The 14,723-nt window shown below is 46.7% G+C and overlaps 1 protein-coding gene across 1 annotated transcript in view; it reads right to left on the bottom strand.

Moving 5' to 3' along the window:
* Positions 1-11,825, bottom strand: part of NT5C2 (5'-nucleotidase, cytosolic II) — a 62,624-nt gene extending 50,799 nt beyond the window's left edge. Inside the window, exon 1 of the mRNA XM_063340254.1 lies at positions 11,678-11,825. The gene's annotated coding sequence lies outside the window, so the exon portion shown is untranslated. The remainder of the gene's footprint in view (positions 1-11,677) is intronic.
* Between the last annotated feature and the right edge of the window lie 2,898 nt (positions 11,826-14,723).

Below are 14,723 nucleotides of genomic sequence, written 5' to 3'. Positions count from 1 at the left end.
AGAATTAATACTGCAGAAAAGTCACAGAGCAGGTCAGTCAAACTCAGTATCATGCCTCAGGTGACTGTTTCTCATCTTATAAATCAATGTATCAGTGAACAAAAGGCTGAGGCACAAGAAAAATCGTAAAGAAACCTCCAGAGAGAAGCTTCACCTGGGGAGAAGGTGAATGGCCAAACAAAGGCTCTTCTGAGCCAACACGGGCATGAACTGTGCACCCTAACAGCCCAGGGAAACTCGCTTCCTTGGGAAAAGGTCTTCAGCAGCCTGCAGCAGCCTCTGCTGTGGAGGTTCCCAGACTGATGTCCAACTGAGCGCATGCCAACAGCAAGCATGAACCTGGCTAAGAGATGTTCTCACTGCTTTTTGTTTCCAGCTGTTAAATTCCAGTAAAAAACACGTAAGATAATTCAAGTATTTTACTCACACTGTTTTCCCGTAAGCAACTGCTCTGGTTGCACAGGGTCTCAAAAGATTAAAAACTAGAGATTAATTTGATCCCTCTGCTGTAATACAGTCTACCCTAAAGAAAATATTTAAGAGTTCCTATGTATTTGCTTTAGCTGAAAATCGTGAGGCAAGCTTTGATGCAAATGCTCACCACAACAGGAATTCACTGCTTGACGGATACCTGCAAATACTGGTATATTGCTAAAAAGATGAAGCATGACAGAGTGCTAGCCGAGCTGCAGGTTAACATAAACAGCACAAAAGGCAGAAATGTCAGCATGGAAGTGAACACCCTGAATTCTGCAAATCGGAAAGGAAAGTAAAGATAAACTTTTCTATTCCAACTCTGTTCTTTTACATCAGAACAATCTGAAGCATCTTTAGTAACAATCTTGCTGGCAGGAATTGACAGATATAATCCCTGGCTACTCAGCAGCCAGAGCGTTGCTCCCCCTTCTCAAAGGAGACCAATGGTCTCCTCTGTCCCCTTCAGCTTGTTACCTCTAAGTAACACTCTTGGTGTTCAAACCTGTGCGAGGATCTATTACCAACTCAGGACAGCTGAACACCTCTGTGTGAGTTAACAGTTCCCAAAGAGAGAGAACAAGATGAGGCGTGCCATCCCCGGAGACAGAACTGGAAAGCCATCCTTCCACATACCGATTTCAAACCAAGGAACAACTGCCACTGTAACCTGCTATTAAGGATTATACAACAGTAGCTCTTTTGGCAGCAGATCACGGTGTTTCAAAACAATGATGCTTTTCATTAGATTCCACTGTGTTTCAGGAAGCAAATACAGACTTAACGGGCCTTTCCAGAAGCGCAGTAGCAACCGACAAAGTATTTGAGATGCACAATTCCGATCAGTAGCACAGTCATTCCGAAAGCATGCAACTGGGTCAGCTTGGATAACACAAACAGCCAAAAGTCCTCTTTATCTTCTAAACACTGAAGGTGAGGAAGGACATTTTTATTGGCTTTCCTTACTGACTGTTAACAAAACCCTCTTGTCTGTAAAGATCATGGTCCCTGCTTCATTAATATTTTATAGAAAAAGCAAAGATACTGAAAGCTTATTCTGGCTTTTTTCTAATCTTTGAAAGTAAACGGAAGAATAAGGATGATTTTTTTAAAGACACTCCTTTAAAGACACCCTCTTCCATTCTGGATGGGCCCTCTCTACGTGTTTATGGGCTACATAAACAGATGTGACAGCAGAATCAGCATCTGAACCAACTCCACAGGCTGGAAACATGACTTCACGTGTCCCTCCAGCCTTGGCTGAAAGAGGTCCCTGCTCAGCCCAGGTGCAGACTGCCAGCTGGCTGGTCAGCCTGAGTCCCAGGGCTCTGGACACAACACTTGCCAAGGGACGTGCTGCTGAGTAAAGAAGCTGGCATACTTGAACTGGGGAACACTGGCTCCTCCTTCATAAAAAAAAGCTACTGAAAATAAATACTGAGATCAACAGCTGAAGACGATCCGGCAATTCTCAGAGCTGCTCTGTCAAAACCAGTGAGAACTTTTTTTTCCTGCTACAAGTTTTCTTCCCCAGCGCCATTGCCCTCTCCTCCCACCTCCTTTACGGAAAAAGCTTAGCAAATCCTCATATACTAACTTGGTCTCTCTTCCTTTTGAGATCTTACCCACCAATAACAGGCAGATCATTGACAAATAAACCCATCTTTCCAAAAGAAGAAGGATGAGCTGAGGACTATCGAACTAAGCCTGGCAAAGAAGAGAAAGTTTTGATACCTAGCAAGGCTACAGACTCATATGCAAAACTAGGCCAGTTTTCAAGTTGCTGTTTGTCCACAAAACACAAACCAGATAAAATAATGATACTCCTCAGCTGTCAAGTGCACTAGGAAGATAAATACAGGGATCATTTAGTAAAGAGGATCTTGATTCTCAGTTATCCTAACATATAGGGCACCACATGCACACTAGCCTACTACTGATTTCATGGGCTTCCTGCTTTTGTCCTTAATAATGGTTACCCATCTCTCTTCCAAGAAGCCTTCCCTGAGGCTGATCTAGCCTTTCACAGGAGAACAGCAAGAGTCTTCTGCTTCCATGCTCGACTCATCAAAATCGCTCCTGGGCTGGCTGTAACGCTCTCCTGAAGTGCTCACAAAGGCCAAAAGTACAACTCTCTCCTCCCCAGGTGCCCCTCACCTGAGCCACGCAGAAAGCTTCTTTCTCCCCAAACCAGAGGTTGGACGTGTACTTATCACTGATCATAGAGATCAGAAAGGCGCATACCCAAAACCTTTCCTGCACTCTGTTCTTAGCAAGCAGTTCCACACAGCAGCTCCTGGCCGATGAGAAGCAAGCTACACAGACCTACCAACTGAGCAAGCACAAAGATGTAAAATCCGGGAACACGAAGTCTGTAGGTGTCTGGAAGTGCTCTTACGGTGTGAAGTTCCCCTCCACATACAGAGCACAATTCATTCCTTTTCTGACCTGTTTTTTTAATCAGAGGCAAACGTAGTAATTATAGTCTGCCTGATTACAAATGAAATTACAAGTCTGTCCTTAGGGCACAATGGTGTCCCCACCTAAGTGTTATCAGCCCCCAAATCTCATTTAATCTTGACAGATGTGTAGTACCAAGTCACCACTGCAGGAAACTCTACAAGTAAATTAATTTTACAAATACTTTCCCTGCAGTATTCCCCTGCTGTTCCAAAACACTGCTAATTCATGCCATATTTGTTATGCAACAGAATTCATCAGTAAAATAACTGAACATCTATGATGACTTTGAACTTCTGCTAAGTCTCTGGCTTCTCTTTGATAACCTAACTGTCTCAGCTTTATCAAGTGATACCAAGGGCCTACATTATACTGTTTTCCAACTGTATCAACTTATTTTCTTCAGAAACTTTTTACTACCCCGTCCAAGCCAAACACAAACTACCAAGTTCATTTGAGGAAAACAAAGTCATCTTTCCATGGTCCCTTCAGCCCACCATTCTTAATAGGTTAAATCAGTCCCGCTGACATAGGAGACTGTTCTCGGGCAGGAGCTGACGAGGACACACAGAGTGCTCTCTCTGTACTTGTCTCAGCACAGAGGGTGCTCAGAGGGAACACAGATGAAGTGACAGACGTACTCCATTAGCTGTGACCTGGAAGAAACCTGTCAGCCTGAAAGGTGAGAGAACATTAACAAACAACTAAGAAGCCATCGTCAGCAGGTCCCCGTTATCCCAAAATCAGCAACAAGAGCTGCTAACAGTGAACCTTCCCTCCGGCCAGGACTTCTCAAGTATCTTGTCGGTGTATAGTTGAAGACTCATTCAACAGGGCAGTCTTGCGCTCCTGCTGCGGATGAGCCAACAGCTCGAATCTCCTGAGTTCTGAAACACCTTTAAAATTGTCTGTCCCAAGCAGAGTAGTACGACAGCCCTGATACACTGAGAAAGATTTCTTTTTCAGCACTTTACCCACTTTACCTGACCTACTGTAGCTGGTAGGAAAAAAGCTGACAATGCGCTCAGCCAGCACAAAGCCTCCTGTGCAGCCACAGAAATGCCTCCTTTTAATGGCTTTCAAAACAGCAATTGAAAAATATTCCAGCCTGCCTTTGAGCATCACAACGCGGGAAGACAGTTCTCTACATGTCCTAACCTTTCCAATATTTGTTCCTGACCCCACCAGCACGCATCGATTTATGAGGACTGAAAGTGCTTTTTACTACTGTCTTTGTTAATATCTACTCACTACATGTCTGTGAAGAAAAACGAGTGGTAGATGAGTAAAAGATTGTTAGTTTTTCATCATCTGTTCCCTCCTGATTGCTCAAGTTTAGCAAGCAGGGTTTTTTGGTCTTGGCTCATAAAACTGCCAGTGCAATATTACAAGAGAAGTTACAATACACGTAAAAGAAGAGGTTAAGAACCTACCTAGCCTATTATCATGTGAAAAAAAATAGGAAAGGTTAGCTTACAAACGTATTTTTAACAAACTCTTAGAAAGGCCACAGTGTTATTTCCCTGCGTCAGAAGTGACAAAGTCCCCAAATTATTGAAGGCTACAGATGGATATTTCATCTCAGATCGCAGCAAATAAAGCTCTTTCCAATTTGTATACAATTTGCTCATAAAATATCACACACATCTGCTGACAATTCCAGCACTGACATTTTTTAACATACTCACTCTCTATAAAATCATCCCATTTCAACACCACTATAAGGAAGATACTAATAAATGCCAGAACACATGTGAGACACGTTCCGCTCAGGATGTTTGCAGGCACCAAGTGGTTAATGGTACAGTCAAGCTAATGCCTTCTAGAGGCTAAACTCGTATTATTAACTAAAAAGGACTTAGCAGAAGATCGTCTGGTATGCTAGTCACTGCTTAGCAGCGACGCATTCATGTAGCACGAGCATGCTGAAGAATAGGGAAGATGGGTTTTGTGTCTAATTACTTGACGCACTCACAGCTTTAGGTAGCAAATGCTCATTTTTATCATTTTTCCCTAGCAGAACTCTATGCATCCCTGTCAGCTGCTTTGGATTACAGGTGGAAAAGGTCCGCTGACCCATTCTCCCTTCAGAGAGACCCTTTTCATGTGTTTGTACTTCCCTTTAGGCAATGTTTTATTTTCCTTTTTTTAACAAAGGAAAACAATGTGGAAATGCAGCATCCCAAAACACCGAAAGACTCAAAACAGGCACTGCCTTGCTGACCTGCCCTTCATCACTGGTGCACCAACTGACTGATGCTTGCAATGTGAAGCGGAAAATGAAATCTGACTCCTGCCTCAGTTTCCAGACAGCAGAACTAACAGATAATTTACCAGTCTGGCTTGATTCTATGTTAAATTCCTCTTTCCAGCTTCACTCGGCCACTTGTATTCAACGATGGGAAAGCTACAGGAACTGAACTGGAAGAGCAGTTTCCAGGGTCAGCCTCAAGCTAAATGGTGCTCAGAGCACCTGCAATTTATGTTCAACTGACCAAGTTTTTTCTTTAGGGAATGAACTCATCCTGACCTAAAAGCATACACAGAGAATAGTAATATAAAAGTGGAACTGAACAAGCAATGAAAAAGAAACAACTACACAGCTATTATGGGTATCTGTTCTTAAAAGGTGTGAGTGAATACTGCACAGGATGTCAGAAACGACATAATTTAACCAGGACACTCGGGCCCAAATCTTGCAGCCCTTTCTTGTGACTTCAAAGGACATATATGTCTTTGCATAGTCTTGAAATCGGATTGCTTTGTAATATCCAAAAAGGTGACTTGAAAAGATCAGAAAGAAACACCTGAAATACCTTTGCCAATATGTTCAGCTCTTCTTTTTTTGGGAAAAAGGTCTCTCATATGGAGAAAGCAAAGGAAATCAACATCTAAAAGATTATTTCTTTTTAATTGCAACTGGCTCTCCTTATTGACTTGCAAAATTACCTAAGCAGCCTGATGTTTACTAGCACTTACTCTTAGATGTTATTATTGGTAATTGCTGTGTTGCGATTACAAAGCACCGGCGTAAATCTCAGCACCTCTTCATGTTTCTGTGGGCAGAACATTCACATGCTCTTCTCTGGCCCCATGTTCCTAATTATTTGCTGTGCATGCCCATGTGCAACTCATCACCAACTGAATCAACCCAAACACCATCTGAATTCAGCGGCTCTGGAGATTTTAGTATGCTTTATGCTAAACCATCAGCCTTCTCTCTTTTGAATTTACCTTCCTTCCTAGGTTATTTTAGAAGCCTATTAGATATACGCCATGGCCAGATGGACTACATTTGACGCAAATACTAAGAGGAGCACGATCCAAGTAGTAAAATACGAGTTGATTCCCACCCACAGCTACCATTCTCCAAAGGAGATAAGGAATACTGATTTTAGCAGCAAACACTGCCTGAACAGCTAAATGCTTCCTCCTGAACCCAGGGTACACAGCTGGGATGCAGCTGTTGCTACCGCAGCGGTGCAGGCAGCAGCTGCTGCCAGGGGAAAGGCAGCAGCTCACACAAGAAAGGGACAACCCACCCAGAAGGTCCCACAATCCAGATCTGGCCACCACAACTGCCAAAGCTGGACCACCCCAGTTGGAAAGTATTTTGGGGAAGTGTACCTTCCTGGAGGGTTCAGCGAGAATTTGCTTCCTGAAAATCTAGCAAGAACATATCTTAAGTGTTTTATGTATTATGCCAATGTTAACAGGGAGAACTACAAGGCCTGGGTCAAAGCCAGCTAATCCAAAGGGCTGCTCTTAAGTAAACAGTGGAAAACCACCCTGCTTTAGAGCCTCCTGCAGAAACCCATACAGGAAATCTCTGTTTTACCCTTTCCTCTGCACCAATTGTGCCAAGTAAGGTTAAATGATAACCTTGTAGCAAGCATACATACAAAATAGTAAGTCTTTGTTTGAAAATATCTAGAAGGCAGCTGGGAGCTGTGAATACTCTGTAACTAAATTAAGCTAAGTTTGGACCACATAATGACTTCAAGGAACCTTTGTTTTTAAATAAATCCCTTGTGGTGAAAAGAGCCAGAATGGTAGTTTTGGAGACCAAAACTGCCTCCTCCTTACTAACAGGATGGGTACAACACAAGAGTACTAGAGCACGTTGTTCCCACATATTTGTTTCTACTAACTTACTTCACTTTGGAGCCACCTTCAAATCTCAAAAAAATCAGATCTCCTTGGTTCTCCTTTTCTTCTTCCATCCACCTACAGAAGCTGTGCCCACACATCCTTTAATTTCAAAAGAGAAACCAACAAGTTGCTCACGTCCTAGCACCATTTCTATAGGTATCTAATTACTGCGACTCCTGCTCTCCACATTTAATGGACTCACACCTTTGCAGATTTTAGAGCAGTTTTAGCTGGTATGATGCACAGGGTAAAAACCCACTTGTTGTCTTGCTTACGTGTTAAGAGAAGGTACCATGCAGATAGTCACAGTGGGGTTTCCAACCTCCCCAGTTTAGTCAGAACTTTATCTCTATGAAACTACCAAAAAAGGGCTGGCTGTGCTGGTAAATCCCGCAGCAGGTATTCATGCCCAGAGGATGATAAGCTAAGGTCACCAGCAGGACACAAGTTTAGCCTCCACCATCCTGTACCAGACTTGAAAAAGTGACAGGACTGAGAGGGCTGGCGCAGAACCATCCACTACTCCTACCTTTGGGGACGCAGCTGTCCAGGTGTCCTGGTTTGAGGACAAACCAGGACACCAGGAAGTAAGAGCAAACCTGCTTTTGACCTTACAGTAAGGTGCACGCACCGTTACACGTTCAGGTAGTAGTAAGATTCGACACGGGCTGCTGTGTGGTTTTTCAGGCTGTATTACTCAGGCTTTCTTCTTGATCTCGTGCTGTCATATCAAAAAAATTTATTTCTCCTAATATGGCTTCATAGAGGCAGGTCTCCCAAGCACCTTTTTAGCCCTGCAAACACATGCATGAGACTTATGTAGGCGGGTTTAGATTATCAATTGTTTACAGTGACTACCTTAAATACCTGTGCAACTTTTTCCAGATGTTGCTTAAGGCCTATTTACTGTACGTTAAGTTCTATTTGTTGTGCATGCTGGATTCTCTCTGTGGTTGCGTTAAGAAAGCAGACTCATGTTATACATGCTCTCTCTACGCAGAGTACACAGTCCAAGGTTTTAGGAACCATTCCAGTTAAGGAGTCATAATGATTAAAAAGCAAAATACAGCTCATTGCTATGAACATCATAACCATGACATATAATAATAATTTCTTTAGTAGCACAAAACAGACATTCTACAATAGGAAATATTTATATGAATGTGCACTTTGGAGATGCTCAAAGAATAAAATATGCTTCAGCACAGAATAGCCAACTTTTAGAGACTCCGATCATGGACATTTCAAATATAATTTCAAATGGTATTTGTGCTGCTGACACTATAAATAAAATTTAAAAAGTAGACGCAGTACAGACAATAAGTGAAGAACTCCCATGCACTGACTTGGTAACATATCTCATCCCAAACACATCCCAAAGAGCAAGACAAGGCTTCCACTCCCAGGCACATTCTGTTCAGTTTTCCGTCCTATTATTCTCACTGCTAAAAAAGCCACAGCTGTTTTATATCAGGACACCCAGCGTTCGTGAGCCACCCCGAGGCAAGGACACGGCATAGAGCAGGCACTGCGAACTCATCCCAAGGTACATCACTCAGGCTGTCCTCTGCTGACGTGTACCGCTGTCCTCAGTTTCCCTTGGCGTAGAGCTGAAGTGCCTTGCTCTCTTCATGGTTTACGCTGGATGGCATTACAAATATTTCTTATCCTGAGGCGATTAGTTACTGAGGTGTTCTTTTAAAGGAGTGAAGACAAGGCATGGCCCTGCCAAACAGCAAGCCAGTTCCTATGACAACTTTCCACTGCAGCCTGGCTGGAGACCATTAATCCACCTTCCCCAGGCCAAGCAGCTTCTACATGGTAACGTCACTTTGGGTCATTACAGACCTCTGTAGGATTTTCACCAGCAGCCAAGCAATGGCAGGTTGCGTGGTACTGAACCACCCAGATCCCACAGCACTGCCTAATTTCAAATTCCCACAAAAGAATGGGTTCACTGATTGCGACTGCCTGACTCCACTTTTGTCTCTTGCCCAACATTTCCAGGGCAGGGCTGCAGTCAGCTCTTCTTCCTGCACCTCCCTGCGAGTCGGAATCTGCAATTCCAGTAGGATTCAAAGGCTGCAAATCATCTCGGTTTGTCCTGGAGCACCTATTCTGCAGCCAGCCTAGGGCCATCCCTAGATAACAGCTCACACTGCAAGCTAACCACCCATCTATCAGTTTTTAACTGAAGCATTATTTTATTAAGCTGAACTGCAAATAACAGGAATGATGTGAGCAAATAAACCTATCTGCTTTTTCAGTAAGCATCAGTTAAACATCAGATTTTAATAGCTTGCTTCCCTTTTAGATACAAAAATAATAAACTTGTGTATTTTTAAAGAAAATAAAACACTCCTTTCAGTGTTTCCCAAAGAGTACAATACCACAGTGTTTACCAGCAAACACCACACTAAAGTTTCTGTTTTTTCAAAAACAAACATTCCCCTGGAAGTAGAAAAAAAAAATGTCTAGGATAAATATTTCTACTGATCTTAGGAAGGGTCTATTAACTTTCAATTCAAGCTGTATTAGAAATCAAACATGACAAGGAGTAACAATTCAAGGGGGGTTTATTATCATAATTATTATTAAAAACGGCCTACAAACTGGAAATTTGCCTGGGAAAGTTTTGGCTGGCATCTGATTTTTGCTAGCACATATCCTAGAAACAGCGTATAACACTAATGCTACCAATGCAAATATACTCACAGGCTGTTAATTTCAAACCTCAGCTGAAAACATTTCTCCCATTCTTAGAATTTTTCTCCCCATTTATCTCTGCAATTGTACTTAATTCAATGGAGCACTTTAAATGTAATTCGGTGGTGCATTCTGCCATACAATTTGTTTGAATGACGCTATACAGAGTAAAGGTTGTATTGTACTATATAATGAAACTACGTCTATGCTTGAACAAACTCCAACTGCTGTTAATCAAACCAGCAAGCTCCTGAATGATCTTTTTGGACTCCAGACTAATGGCAATAGATTATTTTAAATAGTAGTCCTACTCTAAAATATGTTTAGGTTGACAGGGGCCGACAAGGGCTGTGACAGACTTCCAGCGCTGAGCTGACTGGTTTGCAAGTGAAACACCAGGGTTTTTCCTCACTGCCAGAACTACAAATTCAGCACATGAACCAAAGATCAAAATGTAGTCTTGAGTTTTGTTTCTGGTTTTCAATAAAACCATGTAGCACCCGGAAGGACCTGAAAATCTTCATATTTTCAATTTATTCACTAGTGACAAATAAGTATATGGATCAATACAATATATTTCAGCCAGTGACAAGATATTATTCTAAACAGACACAGGGGAATATTTGGATAGGTAAGAGGGGGACATTTCTAAGCGACTACTTAGAAAGCATTTTGCAATCTTTGAGGTTTAAACGGTAAATTTTCCACAGCTTAAAAAAAAAATAATCTTTTAAACCATACGTGATTATGCCTTAGGAGGAATGTTCTCAAGACCACGCCAGAGAGGATCCTCAGTATCCAGCTTGGCAGTCTTTAGAAACACTAGCAAGGGAATAAACTTAAGGGTTTCATAATCTCAGCAGTTCCAGGAATTTTTAAAACTGCCTGTGCTACAAGAAACAGTACTGCCCTATTAAGTCATCTAGTCTATCAGAAACCAATGAAGGTTTGTTTCCGCCACACATTTTGCAACGTTATTTTTGGCACAAACGGAGCAATTAAAAAAAAACAAACATAAGCAAATATGAGCAAAGCAGTTTTGCCTCGGTTTTTTTTTTTTTATTTATTTATCTGATGCCTCGGTCCTGTCTTTAGGTTATCAGCTCAAGCCTGATATAGCGGGATTGCCAAGAGCAACTCAAACGAAACAGAGCAGTGACAATGAACCCTCGCCCGGATGCAAGGCTGTCCGGGAAGCGTTCTCCCCAGCGCCGGCATCAGCCTTTCTTTCCTCAGCGAAGAGGATCGCCCCTACCCACCTCCCCAGCCGGGGTGGCGGCTACCCCGGAGGGAAGCTGCGAGCTGGAAGGTGCCGCCGGGACCCCTCCGGTCCACGTGGGGCGGAAGGCGGAAACGAACAGAGCGGGTGCTGGCCCCAAACCTCCGAAACGCCTTCCCGAGGGCTCCTTCTCCTCAGAGGGGGCCCGTGCGGGGTGGGCTGAGGTAACCTGGGGGCCGCCCCGCTTAGGACGGGCTGGGGAGGCATCAGGGGTTCCCGGGGCACAACGGCCGGTCAGGGCAGGGGGGCAACCGGGCCCCAGGGAAACGGCAGAGCCGGCGGGCGCTGCCGCCGAGGGGATCCCCTCACCGCCAGAAGGGGAAGCGCCGGCGGCGGCCACCCGGGCTCCACTCGCTGCCCCTCCCCTCCTCAACCCCGGGCCGCGACGGCGAACAGACACCACCACCACCCCCCGCCCTTCCCGGGCTGTGCGCCTGAGGGGAGCGGGCAGGAGGAGCGGGGAGGGGGAGCGGGGAGGGGGCGCTCCCCCCCACCCCCAAACGGTCCCCCCACAACGGTCGCCGCCAACGGTCGCCGCCGCGCGCCCGGCGCGCGCACGCGCACCCGCACGCGCGCACTGCCCCCGCGCGCCCGGGCCGCTCTCACCTCCTGCCGCGCTCGGAAGAACTACCCCGCACGACTGCCGCAGCGGCGGGGCGGCGGCACTGCGCAGGCGCCGCCCGCGCCCCGCCCCTCCCGCCGGCAGGGAGCGGGGAGAGTGTGCCAGCCCGGCGCTCAGCCGCACAGCGGCGGCGGCAGGGAGCGGCGGCAATGTGCTAACCCGCGGAACAGCCGCACAGACACCCCCGCCACACACTCCCCAAAACATCTCCTCCCATGGTCTGGCATCGCTCCGGCCTCCGACCCCACACCCGGCCCCGCACACCCCGCATGCCTGAGCCCCCACAGTTCTGTCAGCCGGCCTCAGCGCCATGGCAAGCCATGCTGCCTGAAGGAGCCAGAGCTTTGGTTAAAATAATACAATTAATTACTGATTTTTGGGGGGAGCGCGTCTGCAGCGCAGGCTGGGGCGAGAGGGGCCGGGGTGTGTCCCATCCACCGTGGGACAGGTGACAAGGAGGTCCCAGGGAGCGGCTGCGAGTGACGTGGGAGGTGATGGCGGGGGGCTTGGGGACGCTGGCCATGGCGGCAGGAGGAGGGGGGTCCTTGCCTGCCCATCCCGAGCAAAGGTCCGCTGCCATTAACAAGCGCAGGCCTGTCCCCATCACACCTGCAGGCATGGTGGTCTGGGCTGGAAAGGCTCAGGGGATGGTTGTGCAGAGCAAAAAATATCCATGGGTGCATTCCCAATTGTACCACGCTGGGCCAGCACCGCCCCAAAAAGTGCCAAGCAAAAAAAATATATTTTGGCAAAACGAGCCTCCCTTTTTCTGCCTGTTCTTCCTGACCCCAGAGGCCTGGAAAAGGCCGCAGTCCCAGCAGGGTCCTGGCCACCTGGGGGTGGTCGTGCCAGTGACAAGGATGATGGCAGCCATTCGCCTGCCCCAACTCACCCTGGGCCCAGGAGGCTCTGACAAACCTCCGGCACACGGGTCCTGTCTCCCTTCCTGCACCTCGGTGGTGGCCGGAGGCCGGGAATGCCTCCCCTCCTCCATCAGCAGCTTTTCCGGCCCTGCCACCACGCTGCTTCCTTTATCTCCCCAAGGACGCTTCCCTCGGCTTTCCCCACCACCCTCTGCTCTGCTCCGGGTGATAAGGCGCTGCCACCGCCCTCCGCAGCACGGGGACACACTTGGCCCATCATGGTCTCTGGGCTCCGTGAGCCTCACTCCACCACCTCGCCAAGGGAAGCACACGACGGCACCAGCCGTTAACACGTGCTGTTAGTTCTGGCTAAAGCATAGCTGTTTTCAGCATCAAGCCCATGGCCGGGCGGCATTACCCGCCTGGAAAGTTCATCTTACACCTCCCAGTGCCCTGGGACACCTCATGGCACCTGTGCCGGGCACTCAAGTGAGGGGTTCACTTGGAGATGCGTCCACCTGTATTCGGGAGCTCATTTCCATGCACCCATCCATATCCCTTTTTCAGGGAGTGTAGCAATAGGACGAGGGGTAATGGTTTTAAACTGAAAGAGGGTAGGTTTAGATTAGATATTAGGAATAAATTCTTTACTCTGAGGGTGGCGAGACACTGGCACAGGTTGCCCAGGGAAGTTGTGGATGCCCCATCCCTGGAGGTGTTCAAGGCCAGGCTGGATGGGGCTTTGAGCGGCCTGGTCTAGTGGAAGGTGTCCCTGCCCAGGGCAGGGGGCTTGGAACTAGGTGATCTTTAAGGTCTCTTCCAACTCTAACCATTCTATGATTCTATGATTCTATCCTCGTCATGGGGCCCATCCTGGACTGTCTGTCTGTCTGTGTGTTGGCACAACTTTCCGACACACCAGAAGATGCACTGAAGCCAACAAGGATGACTAAAAGTGTGAAATGGCTTTTCTATGAAGGAAAATTAAATTGACAAAAATCCTTCAGCCTAGGAAAGAGACTGAGGGGGGTAAGGCAGAGGTCTGCAAAATCCTGCCCAGGGAGGTAGGTGGGAAGGAACCGTGTCCCAGCTCTTCCACCGTGTCCCACAAGCCAGGAACACGGAATAAAATTAGCTGGCAGCAACTCTAAAGTACAAAGAAAGATGATACGGCCGGCGCATTATCAAACTGTGGATTACAGAGCCCGGTGGCATCCAGGACATGAACTTGCACTGATTAGATAAGGGCCAGCAAACACAGGGATGTGACTGCTGCCCGGGGAGCCCCAGAGCCACAGACAGCCAGAACCAGACAATTATTCCAGGGAAGCATAAATCTGCCCCTGCCAGAAACAAACTGCTGAGTTAGGGGGACTCAGTACAGCTATTTTCCTATTTTTATTAGTGGTTTTGTGTATGCACAGTTCAGTGGATACATCCTTCTTTCTTTTATATGTGTTTATAACATATACGTTTTCTCCCTGATTTTGCTGCGCTTACCCACAGAGCTCTCCCTCCCACAGGGGGTCAGACTCGCCTGTGCTGCAGGAGATCTGGCAGCAGCCTCCCAGGACACACTTGGATCTGCCTTTTTCTCAGCACCAGGAAGCATTTCCCATCTCAGGCAGATGCCACGGTGAAGCCGGGAGGTGAAACACCTACCCAGCGCATTAGTTTAATGGACTGTGCTGGAAACCAGCCAGAAGGTGGGTGTCCCATTGCTGTGTGTGCACAGCTCAGAGGATGGATTTTTCCTCTGAATCACAAGCCCAGGCAGATTACAGCTTGGGAGATAAATTGTTTAACGAGCCACATCAGCAGGCGGCTGCTGTGCGGAGTGGATCACGGAGTTCTAAGGGCTCCTCCTGCTGTCTCACAGGCATTGATTTTCAAAGGAACTGGGAGGTATGGAAAGGTCCTTGGCAACCCATTGGGTTTCAGTAGTGCAATTCTTAGCTATGGAACTGTTTTTCTTTGGCTTTCTGCCTGTTTTCTGGCCTGATAGATTCCCCTGTGGCCATGTGTGTGTGTCCCAACAGAGCTCCATTTATTACTCAGGTATCAAGGCTTCTTGAGGCTGAACACAGCCCAGTTTGTGCCCACTTCCAGCTTGCCATCTCCTTTCAGGTCTGACACACTGGTGTTCAGCTTGTCTCCAGCTTCTGGC

The sequence above is a fragment of the Chroicocephalus ridibundus genome, chromosome 6, assembly GCF_963924245.1.
Source record: "Chroicocephalus ridibundus chromosome 6, bChrRid1.1, whole genome shotgun sequence".
NCBI lineage: Eukaryota > Metazoa > Chordata > Aves > Charadriiformes > Laridae > Chroicocephalus > Chroicocephalus ridibundus.
Note: the sequence above shows the minus strand (reverse complement) of the source record. Positions and strands in the feature narration are given on the sequence as shown.